A 10774-nucleotide genomic window follows, 5' to 3' on the forward strand; every position below is an offset into this window, starting at 1 on the left:
CCACCGTTGGTGGAAGGGGACAGCATTTCCATCAGGTTCCATGTCCTTCGCCTGGCAAATCCCTAATAGCCTCCTGCCTTTGGGCTTTCCCAGCAGTGAGGGTCACGGGTGCTGGTCCCCAAATAGGCACCCGGTAATCTTCCCTCTCCAGGCCCAATCTTCCGTCACGGTCACACGATTCACTTTGGACGGTGACATGGGGACAGCTGCGAGCCAGCTGTGTCACTCCCAGGAGAAAGCATTAAGGTCCAACGTGCAACTCGCCACATCCTTTTCCTTCAGCCAGAGCGATAATAGGAGAACACACAAAAGCTGATGGAGGGTCCCTGAGTGACTATGGGACCAGAAACCTCCACCAGCCCATGCTGGGCAAGGAGTATGAATGGAAAGAAACATCATGGTGTGAAGCTCTGAGCTTTGGGGGTGTTCCTTACTGCAGCATCACCTAGCTGGTCCTCATACACCAACCAAAGTCAGGCTCCAGACCTCGCGTTCCCTACAATCCAGTGCCTCCCCCGAAGCCTTCTCCCTCTTGCTTGGGGGAGGGGGGCACCCTTCCCCCACTGCTCCCCTTTGGGGGCGGTAGGCACAGCACACAGCAACCCTCCTACCGTGGGCTCTTCAACTTCCCACACAGCCAGAGGCAGGGTGTGGACCAAGGCGGGCACAACTAGCCTCACCGTCTTGCAGGGTGCCCCTGGAATGCGGCCTGGCATCTTGCTTCAGGGAGGTGCAGGGCTCTGGCCTGGCTGTAACAGGAACCAGGAAGCAGCATCTTCACCCTTCTCTCACTGTCCCCTCAGACCTGCGTCTCCTGCCCCAAGCCCTGCTCCCTTAGATGAAAGTTCAAGTGGGTCTTGTAAGTCTCCGGATGTTGCTGGTATAATAAAACGTTTTCCTGTCACTTTTAGTCCAAAACAGCATTCCTTCCACGATTGATGTGCCCTGTTAAGTCAAAGTCAGAGACCCTTGCTTGGTGAGAGCTGCCCCTTCTCCCCAGGGGGCTCAGAGGCAGGACTCCCTGCAGGGCCCTCTCTGCACGGGAAATGTCAGACCCCACCTCACTGGAGGGGTGTCCCCGGAGCCTCGGAGATCCCTGAAGAGCCCCTCCAGGCATAGCTGACCTCACCTGAGAGCCCAGCTCTCCCTTTGCTGGCCTCTCTGGACGAATGTCCCAGGCTCGGGCACATCAGTGCATGGAAACACAGCCTGTGGTGCGTCCTTGCCCTCCACCCTCTCCAGGCAGCCTCCCACTTGGTGTCAGTTTAGGCCAGACTTAGCCAAGTGGCCCCCTCCTGGGGGAACCTATCAAAGGCTAAGGGTCTTCCTGAAGCCCCTCTGGCCTGTTCAAGACGATGTGGAGCGACCCCTCCCCTACAGCAGGCCAACCGCCTTCCCCAAAGAAAACCTCCTCTCGCACCTTCACACTCAACTTTTTAAAGTCGAGAGGGTGCCCATTCTTTCACCAGGTACTTACTGAGCATTTACCATGTGCCAGTCACCACTGTGGGGACCAGGGATACCTCAGTGAATGAAACAGACAAGAATCCCTGCCCTCGTGGGGCGGCCTTTCTGCTGGAGGAGATAAAAAGACACACAACAGACTACTATACATAAAATAGATAACCAATAAGAACCTACCATATAGCATAGGGAACTGTACTCAATGCTCTGTAATAACCTGAACAGGAAAAGCATCTGAAAAAGAAGAGATATGTGTATATCTGATTCACCTTGCTGTACACCAGAAATGAACACAACATTGTAAATCAACTCTACTCCAATAACTAACTAAATAAATAAACAGAACAGTCGGTTACAATCCCCGAACTACCTTTTTGCATAATAAAGATCTCCAAACCTAAAAGTAATAATAATAAGACACACAACAGTGCAGCAGATGGCACAACATTAGAATGCCAACGTCCTGTGAAGGAAACACCAGAGAGAGGGTGCGGAGTGAGACCGCAGAGGAAAGGGCACTGCCACTTTAAACATGAGCCTCAGGGTGGGCCTCAGGGGGAAGGTGATGTTGGAGCAAGAGCCTGGGGAAGGTGAGACCGTGGACCATGGAGGAAAGCATTCTGGGGCAGTGCAAAGGTCCTGGGGCACATCAGGCCTGGCACACACCAAGCAAACAAGGAGGCCAGTGTCGACAGAATGAAGTGAGACAGGGGAGAGAGTTAGGTGTTGAGGTTAACAAGCTCCTGGGGGCCAGATGACACAGGCCTCTGAGAGAGCGGGAGTGGGGGGCGAGTCTCTGAGCAGAGGAGAGGCGTCTCGCGTCATCCATTGTAAAAGAATCGCAGGCAGTCTGGGGAATGTGGGTGTGGATGTGGAGACCAGCTGGGGACCAGCACAGTAACCCAGGTGAACTTGGGTCCCGGAGGAGGAAATGCAAGCGGTGAGAGAGGGTCACAGCAGGACATGTTTTCAAGATCCATCGAGCCAAATGGACTTTCTACTTCACTTCACTTTCACTGAAAGTGATGTGAGAGAGAAAGTGAGGCCAGGACAGCCCTGGGACCCTCGGCCTGAGAAGCTGGACAGCTAGGGCTGCCGTCCCGAGACAGGGAGGATGGTGGTCCGGAGTTCAGGAGTGGGTATCCCTGTCCAGAGCCGAGGAGAGGCCGGGCTGGAGACACCCGGGGCCTGAGCACATGGGCCTGGCGAGGTCACCGAGGAAGCCAGCACAGACAGAGAAAAGAGGTCCAAGACAGCGCCCAGCTGGGAGGCTGACAGCAGCGCCCAGGCCCAGCGAGTGTTTGTCTAAGGCCTAGAAGCACTGGCTGCCCCTGCCTGTGCAGGTCCCACCCGCGTACCTACTAGTCCCTACTTTCAAACGTGGGACACTCACCATCCACTTGTCCTCTGCCTTTGGGGGTCTCAACCAGAACTGACAGAAAAGCCAAGCCCCATGTTAATCTCTTGCTACAGGATCATTCTTTGGGGACCCTGGTACAGGTAGATGAGAAAATGGAGGCCAGGTTAATGTCAACATCTAGGTCAAGGGCACCCAGCAGAGCCAGCAGCCTCCACCTGCAAGCCCAGATCTGTCTGTGGGGCTGATGGGGGCCTGGGCACATCCCTGTCACACTGCAGTGGTTCTGAGTGCCCGAGGACCCTGCAACCTCCTCGTGCCTGCACTGACGGGTCACCTGGAAGGCCTGAGGGGCAGAGACGCCAAGGCCAGCCCTGGACTGGGCACTGCAGACCGCCCCTCCTGCAGCAAGCAGGGCACCTTCAGTGTCAGGACCCACGGCCACACTACGCCAGGAGTGACCACATAGAGGCATGTCCGCCTTCAATACCTCCTGTTCGATTGGATGGTGAGCTGAAGACGGGTCATCAAGTTCTCATCAAGAGGGGTGGGCGGTTAGCGGATGACGCTGGGGCCCTCACGGGGCCCCTCCCCTCCCCCTGGTGCTCACAGCATCCTGGCCGACAGTCTCTGCCACCTGTGCCCCCCTCCTCCCTTCTACCCTTTGCATCTGCCATCTGTCTGTCACCAAGACCCAAACAGCACTTCGCAGGGAGCAGCCTTGTGGGCATCTATACGAACTGATAGCGTATCCCAGGAGAGTTTCCCTCACCCCTGCCTCGGCGTGGGGCAGGGTGCATGCTGAGAGACGCAATGCTCACCCTCACAAGGACCTCACAAAGCAGGGACCCCCGACTCATTTCACAGGTGAGCAGAGCAAGGCCAGTGTGCGTGCAGCCAGGACACGTGACTCTGTAGGCTGCCCTCCCTCAACCATAGGCAAAGAGAGAACCTTACTAACTCCTGCTTGGCAGGTAAGAATTTCGCTATTTCTGCTCAGACGATAGGTTCCTTACCAATTAGCAGAAAACCATGGAAGGTTGGTAGCAAACATGAATTTTGATAAAACGTGAAAATGCAAGATCCCATTTGTTGAGAACACTTGCCGCTGCCCCCTCAGCATTACGCCCCCTCTCCCTTCCACAGCACTAAGCCCACCCAGCCACCCACGGGGTCCCAGGGGAGCAGCACCCCTGCAGCCTCCAAGCACGGAGCTGGCCTCCTGGGCTGAGCCAGTTCCTGCATCCAGTCATTGGGATGGAGACGGGCTACTGTCACTGCTGGTCCTGGCAGGAACTACAACGGCTGTGAACACCAGAACCAAGGCTCCTTCTGGCTGGACGTGAGAAGACTCAAGTCCTTCAACAAGCTATAGTCTGCCATCTTGGGAGCTGATACGAAGCAGTCATTTGTTAAATCTGGCGCTGTGGAAGGCAGTAGGGGGACATGGGCCTTGTGACACTGCCAAGCCACTGAAGCAGGTCCAGGAAGATCCCACATGCCACGGGGCAGCTGGACCCGTGAGCCATGGCCTCTGAGCCTGTGCGTCCGGATCCTGTGCTCCGCAACGGGAGAGGCCACAGCAGTGAGAGGCCCGCGTACCGCAAAAAAAAAAAAAGTCAACATTTGTAGGGGCAACTCTCAGGGTCCCCCCAAAAAATTGGGCAGACAATTGGGTACATGTTCATGCAGCTCAGGATTCTGTACCCCTTCTCCTCAGGAAGGGTCAGGCACACATCCACGCAGCCCTTGATCTCCACATTCAATAACCCAGCGCATTCTATCAACACCCCCTCCCAGCTCAGACATGGAGGGGTCAGGGCGCTTGCCCTTCTCAGGGAATCCCACCCTCTGGGCTTCATCCACACCCCTCTGGTCACCTTCCTTCTACCAAACGTGACCCCCTCAGGATGGGAAATCTGCTTTTACAAGTTTCCTAACCCTATCTTTATGCTATAAACTTCACGCGCTGAGTCCTTCTCTTTCAAAAAGCCAGGCTCTTAACTATTAAAAACTTAGGCTTGCAAGACTGTGTCTCTGCTGTGTTTTAGGGGAATATTTTGAAATCAAACTATGACTCTTGGTATATGAGTCGGTGTTCTCCAGAAAACAAACCAATAGGGTGTGTGTGTGTGTGTAAAGAAATTTATAACGAATCAGTCCATGTGATCATGGAAACCAACAAGTCCCAAGATCTGAAGTTAGCAAGCTGCAGACCCAGGAGTGCTGATGGTGTAGTTCCAGTCCAGATGCCAATAGGCTTGAGACCTAGAAAGAGCTAATGTTTCCATCTGAGTCCAAAGGCTGGATGAACTGATGTCCCAGCTCAAGGCAGTCTGGCAGAAGGCATTTACATGTTTGTGCTATTCAGGTCCCCAGCTGATGGTTAGACCAAGCCACATGGGGGAGAGCAAGCTGCTTTCCTCAGTCTACCAATTCAGATGTTGATTTCAACTCCCTCACAGACACACCCAAAACAATGGTTGACCAAACGTCTGGCCACTGTGTGGCCCAACCAAGTGGACGTATAAAATTAACCATCCCACTAACAAAGTTCCAGGCTGTACCTGCCTCTACGCACTGGAGCCAAGGCACACAGGAAGCCGTCATTTCTGGGAGAATCTGGTACAAAGAGCTTGTGTAATATCTCTAAGGTTATCCTGCTACACTGAAGTCCAACTCCAGGTTTTTAAGAACAGTCTTCCCCCAGCCATAAATTCCCTCCTTCCTCTTTGTGGTTACCCTAGTCTTACTGACCACTCAAGACCCAGCAAAATGTGCACCCCTACAGTCTGAATCCCCCTTTCCCAGAAAAGTTGCAGGCAGGGCTGATGGGGAATAATCTCTGACCAAAGCTGGGGGTGAACTGAAGACCAGTAGTGAGTGTCCAGCTGGATCCTGATGGCAGGCAGGGCGAGCCGACATAGACCGATAGCTGGGTGCTGGGGCTAGGGATGGAAAGGCAGGAGAGGAGAGCCCACAGAGCAGACATGGGCCCCCACTCAGGACTTCCCTGCTCCACAGCAGCAGTCCCCAACCATTTTGGCACCAGGGACCAGTTTCGTGGAAGACAGTTTTTCCACGGATGCTGCGGGGTGAGGATGGTTCAGGTGGTAATGCCAGCAACGGGGAGCGGCACATGAAGTTTCACTCGCTCGCCCACCGCTCACCTCCTGTTGTGCGGCCCGGCTCCTAACAGGCCGTGGACCGGTACCGGTCTGCAGCCCAGAGGCTGGGGACCCCTCCTCCAGAGCACACACTCCTGGGTGAGGCAGGACATAGATGGGTCCCAGGCTGAGCAGCTGGACTCTGTCCCCTATGGACAGACACTCCAAGATAAAGATGATAGCAGGAGCAGAGAGGAGCTGAGTCCTGCCCAGATAAGAGATAAAGAGACCACATATACCTCATTCTTGAGGCCAAAGAGACCTTCCTGTCTACACATGCACAGAAAGGCTTCTCAGGGATCAAAAAGGGGCACCATCCCATAGCAGGTGATGTCAACCTACCCATAGGCCTCTTCGTTGGAATCCATCATGGCTAAGAGATGTACATGCGCACAGGGGAGGACCCTGAGATGTACCAAATATGGACTCAGAACCAGGCAAAGCAAGATGATTGACCAGAGGAAACCCAGAAGAAATGCCCCATAAAAGTGATTCAAACTACCACGAGGGTGCGACTCTCTCTCTGAGCCCACCCGTGTGAGTCTATTCACACGTACATTTTTTCCTCCTAATAAACACTTTACTTGCTCCACTACTTTCTGTCTCTTCATGGAAATTCATTTCTACAAAGCTGATGGGCCAGGGCCTTGTCACTGGACACTGGTCTTGTGGCTAGGATTCAGCGCTCTCACAGCCTGACTTCAGTCTGTGGCCAGGGAACCAAAATCCTGCTTCAAGCCACTTCAGGCTGAGGCCACCCAAGATCATGGGGACAGGATGCACCCAAGACAACTTTGCCTCCTTCACCAACCAGGCAGAAGTGCAGACACCATTTCTCCGCCGCCATCGGCTTGAGACCCAAACCTGGCCCCTCCTGCTCTACTGAAGGAGACAAAAGGGACTCATCTATAGGGCTGGGCCAAAGGCTATGGTTATCTCCACTGCCAGCAGCCCCCTTCCCTGTGAAATGCATAATGCACCATAAGTACTGCTCAGAGGCAGATAAAAATAGCTTTGAATCAAAGAGGTAGTTTCCTTATTTTGTCTCCAAGGACACAGATCAGAGGGCTGGACGGCATGTGGGCAAATCAGTTTTTGCTCTTGGCAGGAGTTTCAGTGCTTTTCCTCCACAAGCACAGAAAAGTCTGCCAATGTCGATATCTGAAGCTGAGATAATAGGCTGGAGCAGTGTTTTATCTTTTCTTGACCCACTCCCAGCCTTCAAGGTCTCCACTCTCCTTCTGTAGACACACAGGATAAGCCAGACATAACAGCAATAGCAGAGAAGTCCACCAGGCCCACTGGACCGATGAGGCTGTGTAATGATGACCATCGCCCTCCACCGCAGACATCTTCTGCCTGCAACTCTGCAGACCCATAGCAGCAGCCCCATTTTACAGGTGGGAAAACCGAGGCTCAGAGGGGCCACATTATTTTTCAAGCATCAGTGCTAAGTCCAGCTACCCTCAAAGCCTGAGGCCTTTTAAGACTCTGCAGATGTGGAATCACTATCTTGGCTTTGCCTCCTGCCTCCACCACTTGAAAGCTGGGCCACAGAGATCCAGGCTCTTAATCTCTCTGAGCCTCAGGTCCTTCATCTGTAAAATGGGAGTCAAAACTACTTCCAGGGGCTTCCCTGGCGGCGCACTGGTTGAGAGTCCGCCTGCTGATGCAGGGGGACACCGGTTTGTGCCCCGGTCCAGGAAGATCCCACATGCCGCGGAGCGGCTGGGCCCATGAGCCATGGCCGCTGAGCCTGCGCATCCGGAGCCTGTGCTCCACAATGGGAGAGGCCGCAACAGTGAGAGGCCCGGGTACTGCAAAAAAAAAAAAACTACTTCCAGAGCTGTTTGTAACTCAAAGGAGAGCGTGTAAAGGAGTTTTGTATTCTGCAAATTGACATGTAGATACTAGTTATTGTTATTCTTATAATTGAGCACTTAATGCTCACCAGGCCCCTAGGAGGCAGGTATTATTAATATCCCCACTGTTCAGCTGACTGATTGAGATGCAGGAAGGCTAAGGCCTTGCCCACAGCTAGGAAGAGGCAAAGCCATCACTGGAACAGAGGCAGCTGGCTCCAGAGTGGGCACAGTGAAGCCTAAACATGGCGATGGTTAGCACAGATGTATTTTCCTACGCTGAAGACTGTTAAGGGCGACGGTGCCTTGCAAGAGTATCTTCGCCTCCCTTCAAATCCTCCCAAAGGTTTATTCTATTCCGTGGTACAGTCCTCAGTCTGGGGAAGAAAAAGATCTGATAAAGAAGTCACACCAAGGTGTTGCTGCTGATAACGCTGTCTGTAACCAGCAGGGGTGTTTGCATGCTAATCAAAGCCTGGAGGGACGGACAAGACAAATAGAAGGCAGAGAGGGTCAGCGCCCAGCACCCTCCTCAAGGGGGCGGGGGAGGGGGGTCAGTGGGGCGAGGTGGGCGGGGCTGGGAAGAAGGAGGCTTTAGCTCACTCTCCTGGACACTCACCCCAACAGTGCGCTGGGCTAGGGAGCAAGTCCAAGTACACCCAGGCCCCACAGCAGCCCCTTGGTTCCAGGGCGAGGACGTGGGAGGGGTCTGAGCATGCAAGCCACGCCCTGGGGTGGAGCCCCCGCAGAACCACCTCCTAGCCCCGCCCCCAACTGCCCAGCGTCGCGGGGAGTGTCAGAGCATTCCTTCCTCTGTAAGAGGGTACGAGGGCCTCTCTCCCGGGCGGTTATGACGTTAGATGAGATGCGTGTATATGAGTCGTGATTGCAGAGCAGATGATCACAGGTGGCCATTGCCCCCTCCACCCCCATGCAAACTCCTCCCCACACCCATCGCGCCTGCCTCCTGGGCTCGCTCACCTCATGCCGCTCTCACTGCTGTGTTGAGCGGGTGCTAGACATTCAGCCCAATGACTAGCACCCACTCCCTCGTGCCTTTGGCCAGAACAGGGTGGGCAGTCCAGAAGCCCCAATCCCTGGCAGGCAGGGCCAAGGACCCATGTGCCCATGGGAGGAGATGAGCGGAGCTGAGCCCAGGATTTAACCTGAGACCCAGAAGAACACTGCCTTTTAGCTGGACTTCCCGGAGAAATGCTGAGGCCGGCTGCCTTAAGCCATCTTCTCCACGGAGTACTGAGGAGTGAGACATGTATGAAGAAGAGAGAGGAGAGGAGAAGGAAAAGAGAAAAATATGCATTTATACTGTCTTTTACAGTTATATAATTGCAACTGTATACCCTTCCTTTTCCCTCACTCTGACTCCCCTCCCTTGGCCCCTTATCAGGCATCTTCAGACCCCCTTGTAACATTCAGGATGAAGAGTATCCAGGTGCCTCCCCCAGCAGCTGCGGCAGCTACCCTGGAGGGGGAGCCACACCAGAGCAGGAGAAACAAGGGAAGCCAGGGTGAGCTCTCTGCCTTTGGGGACTGCCTCCAGGGAATCACAGAAAAATCATCATCGTGGTTGAGCTCCTACTCTATGTCAGGACTAGACGAAGCAAGCTACATACAAGATCATCAGCCTCAAAACAGCCTGGCCGGGAAAGTGGCATCATTCCCATTTTGCAGATGAGAAAGGTTAAATGACTTGCTTAATGTCAACAACTGAGATAAGATTTTAACACTTTTGTCAGGTTGCAGTGCCAGAGTCAGATAGCCTTCCCAAGACGTTGGAGGGAGTGCATATTTGATCCACATTCAGGTGCCTTTCTTGAATCTTCATTCAATGGGTGTCTCCAGGAGGTACCCTGATAAATCCAGCTGGTTTTACTCTGTTTCTCTGATAGAATAAAATGATCGGGAAAGGAAGTGTGTATTGTTGTTTTTAAATTATAACTCCCTTTACCTTCCCATGAAATAATGAAACTCGTTTCTAGAGGGGAAAAACTTAAATCACATCCATGTTCTGTCAAGATGGACAGCATCACCTCAGAATACAGATGGTTCTGTTACTTTTCAAAGACCTTTTCCTCATTATAAAAGTAATAGACAAGCATCAAAATGGAATATATGATACGTTAGAGGAAATTTGAAAACGCAGAAAACTATAAAGAAGAAAATATAAATCACACGAAATTCCTCTATTAAAAAACAACCAGTATTACAATTTTGGTGCATTTTCTTGCTTTTCTCAAGTCCACTGACATTATAACCTGTAGGAGTGGTTGTCAGACTTCAAGTGGGAAGAAGGGGGGTGGAGTAGGACAGAGCTGAGTCCTGCTGGTTAATGGTGTTGACACTTTCTGGAAGCTCAGCCCCCATTTCCTCATCTGCAACCCCCATGGGCTTTGATAAACACACAGATGTGAGTGAAAGCAATTTTTATGAAAGTTTGCTAGTTACTCTCCTTGATGGCAGGGACCATGTTTTCATGCCCTTTTATGTGCCCAGAATTTAGAAGACTGCCTGGCCTGTGGAAGCCTTCTATATCATTTTATTTTTTAAATGATGATGAACACTTCTCTGCTTTTTGGCTAAGATCAAGTATAGTATCCGTTCCTATCAGTTTAAAATGGTGATAGTGATGAAGTCTTTTCACTACACTGGTGTCCAAACATTTTACCAAATTTTATTATACAAATGTTCACGTTCACACTTTTTTAACAGTGTGTCATGTATTTTAAAGAAATCTTATGTGGAACCCAATATCTGATAGCATTTACAGAAGCAAAGTAGCCCCCGTTAAGGGGAAGGGTATAAGAGCCCACCCTACACCCTCTTGCCCCCAAGGTATTCCCCACAGGATCTGCATGGAAGCTTAGGTCACGATTTGAAAAATAGTTTCAGAAACAGTTTGCAAACCA

General features: G+C 52.3%; 1 pseudogene; it reads left to right on the top strand.

Annotated features, from left to right (window-relative positions):
• The first annotated feature begins 10424 nt into the window (after positions 1-10424).
• On the top strand, positions 10425-10569 carry LOC136126172 (U2 spliceosomal RNA; annotated as a pseudogene).
• The last annotated feature ends 205 nt before the right edge of the window (positions 10570-10774 follow it).

The sequence above is a fragment of the Phocoena phocoena genome, chromosome 7, assembly GCF_963924675.1.
Source record: "Phocoena phocoena chromosome 7, mPhoPho1.1, whole genome shotgun sequence".
NCBI classification, from domain to species: Eukaryota; Metazoa; Chordata; class Mammalia; order Artiodactyla; family Phocoenidae; genus Phocoena; species Phocoena phocoena.